General features: G+C 37.1%; 1 protein-coding gene across 4 annotated transcripts in view; it reads left to right on the top strand.

Moving 5' to 3' along the window:
• LOC107659145 (nuclear factor of activated T-cells 5-like) overlaps positions 1–3,473 on the top strand; it is a 50,416-nt gene that overhangs the window by 11,571 nt on the left and 35,372 nt on the right. The gene's annotated exons all lie outside the window — the stretch shown is intronic.

The raw sequence follows: 3,473 nt of genomic DNA, 5'->3' as shown, positions 1-3,473 counted from the left end.
TAAACACATTGCATTACACCAAATACACAAAATAATGTTCTTTTTAGCAACATCATATGACCCCTTTAAGATTGTATTATTTTTATTTGTAAGTTGCTTTGGATAAAATCATCTGCTAAAGAAATAAATGTAAAGCAATGCAAAGTTTATTGCAAAGACATAGCGCTTGTTACCATATACTAAATTGTGCTATGTTTTAGGCTGCATTTTCAGCACTTAAGAGAGAATTATGTCAGGTTGACTTAGGCATGTCACTCTGGAAATGAAAAAAATTTCAGCAGCTGAACATGAAGTGATGCTCACCTTCGCATAACTTCAAAATTGTCAAAAGTTTTTCACCCTCTAACTTGTTTGGTTCTCTCAGAATATCTTCTTTTATGTTCAGCATGACAGTCAGTGAGTGATGAAAATATTTGCATTTTTGGGTGAACTATCCCTTTAACTTGAAACTTGTTTGTTGTGTTCCTTATCAAACCAGTGTCAGTTTATTATTTTGAAATTGTGGGATGCTTTTATTTAGTTTTTCTTCTAACCTTGCCCAGGTGCATTGCTGTGATAATAGACAAGTTCTCCTTGTCCATGTCTAATGAATCAGCAGACACTCTACAGCCTTAATTAGATTGCTGGCCGAATCCTCTTATGTTATTAAAGTTCTCAAGGTGTGGATTTAGTCTGACTGAGTCCAAAGGACAAACGCACAGATAGGGGTGTGCGATATATATCGGAACTGGCCACCACACAGAATATGAAGAATATTAAAAAACATTAGGAGTCAGCGGTCTTCGGCAGTCCTTAAGATACCAGCACAATAACACACTCTGCAAAATATCGTCTAATTATCGTTATCGATAAAATCCCAGAAAATATCGAGATATAATTTTTTGTCAATATCGCACACCCCTACGCACAGAGTTGAGGACTCTCTCCTGCAAGATGACATGGAGGAACAGTGGGGTCCAAAAACCTGAGGCCGCAATGCATATCTGGGAATTTTTGGGGGTGGAAAATAAAAGTGTTTTGGAAAGCAAAACCCTAGTTTTAGGATATTTGGAAAGAAATCCAAATGAAGAAATATGTAAAAATCTGCACCATTTATAGGTCCCTAATTTCCATCTGTGCACTCACATTGCACGTAACTATGATGTGGATGGTTGCATCTTAGTAGTTGGTAATGGCTGTTAATGTGCATCTCTTAGATGGTTTTCTCTATTGCTTTGCAAATGTGGATGTGTTACATAATGTGATTTATATGTGGAGTGTCACTCTTTCAGTGAGGGATGGCTTTGTGTTTGTGTCAGTGCAGTGGCCATGCTTGTGTAAACAGCATGAATTCCTCACTGTGCTGAGGCCCTGCTTTCATCTGAGCCCAATGTCTGTTTCTTCCCCTGCTCCATTGCCCTGTGAAGCTGCTGGTAAACGCAGACGACATAGACTTGTTTCTGTGCTAAATATGCACTGCTGAGATCCAGCTGAGAGCTAGAGCGGGCTTCTCACGAATGTCACCTCAGGTGAATTCACACTTCATGTTGCAGTGTATGACCTTCCCCTTAGGTTCTTAAAACAAATATACTGCATTAAATATAGAGCAGGTAGTGTTTGCATTATTTTTTGCCATGAATTCTGTACAGTGTACCCACGTTTCTAAGACTCAAGAGGTCAAAGTCATGCTCAGATAGTATAACCTTTTGAAAAAGTATACTTTAGCATACTTTTAAAAATAGTATTTAGGAAATAATATACTTAAATGTTAGCTGAATGTAATGTTTTCAGATATTTAATTTGCATGTTAAATGAATTTAAATATATAAAATTGCACCTTCATCATTACACATATTTAAATGCATGATATACAAGTTTCAATAGATATGTTTTAGTTGGTCATAAATGCTTGTCAGTACACTTTCAAAAATGGTAGAAGTAATTATAAAATGTTATGAGCAGCATTAACTACACAGAGCCGTTGTTCACTGACGAGCTGCGCTAAACCACGTTCATATTCGCGCGATTTTTTGCGCAGCTCATCAGTGAACAACGGCTCTGTGTAGTTAATGCTGCTCAATGTGAAAGAACGCAAGTGATGGAGATTTACCGCTGATTACAGAACCGGCTTTCTGACAAGATGCGCATTAAATATCGCATCCGATTAATCGTGCAGCCCTAGTTTAAACTTATCGGAAAAGATTAATTTCTATCAGTATGAACTGGCCACCACACAGAATATGAAGAATATTAAAAAACATTAGGAGTCAGCGGTCTTCGGCAGTCCTTAAGATACCAGCACAATAACACACTCTGCAAAATATCGTCTAATTATCGTTATCGATAAAATCCCAGAAAATATCGAGATATAATTTTTTGTCAATATCGCACACCCCTACGCACAGAGTTGAGGACTCTCTCCTGCAAGATGACATGGAGGAACAGTGGGGTCCAAAAACCTGAGGCCGCAATGCATATCTGGGAATTTTTGGGGGTGGAAAATAAAAGTGTTTTGGAAAGCAAAACCCTAGTTTTAGGATATTTGGAAAGAAATCCAAATGAAGAAATATGTAAAAATCTGCACCATTTATAGGTCCCTAATTTCCATCTGTGCACTCACATTGCACGTAACTATGATGTGGATGGTTGCATCTTAGTAGTTGGTAATGGCTGTTAATGTGCATCTCTTAGATGGTTTTCTCTATTGCTTTGCAAATGTGGATGTGTTACATAATGTGATTTATATGTGGAGTGTCACTCTTTCAGTGAGGGATGGCTTTGTGTTTGTGTCAGTGCAGTGGACATGCTTGTGTAAACAGCATGAATTCCTCACTGCGCTGAGGCGCTGCTTTCATCTGAGCCCAATGTCTGTTTCTTCCCCTGCTCCATTGCCCTGTGAAGCTGCTGGTAAACGCAGACGACATAGACTTGTTTCTGTGCTAAATATGCACTGCTGAGATCCAGCTGAGAGCTAGAGCGGGCTTCTCACGAATGTCACCTCAGGTGAATTCACACTTCATGTTGCAGTGTATGACCTTCCCCTTAGGTTCTTAAAACAAATATACTGCATTAAATATAGAGCAGGTAGTGTTTGCATTATTTTTTGCCATGAATTCTGTACAGTGTACCCACGTTTCTAAGACTCAAGAGGTCAAAGTCATGCTCAGATAGTATAACCTTTTGAAAAAGTATACTTTAGCATACTTTTAAAAATAGTATTTAGGAAATAATATACTTAAATGTTAGCTGAATGTAATGTTTTCAGATATTTAATTTGCATGTTAAATGAATTTAAATATATAAAATTGCACCTTCATCATTACACATATTTAAATGCATGATATACAAGTTTCAATAGATATGTTTTAGTTGGTCATAAATGCTTGTCAGTACACTTTCAAAAATGGTAGAAGTAATTATAAAATGTTATATATATATATATATATATATATATATATATATAGAGAGAGAGAGAGAGAGAGAGAGAGAGAGAG

The sequence above is a fragment of the Sinocyclocheilus anshuiensis genome, unplaced genomic scaffold, assembly GCF_001515605.1.
Source record: "Sinocyclocheilus anshuiensis isolate Anshui unplaced genomic scaffold, SAMN03320099.WGS_v1.1 scaffold87, whole genome shotgun sequence".
Taxonomy (NCBI): domain Eukaryota; kingdom Metazoa; phylum Chordata; class Actinopteri; order Cypriniformes; family Cyprinidae; genus Sinocyclocheilus; species Sinocyclocheilus anshuiensis.
Note: the sequence above shows the minus strand (reverse complement) of the source record. Positions and strands in the feature narration are given on the sequence as shown.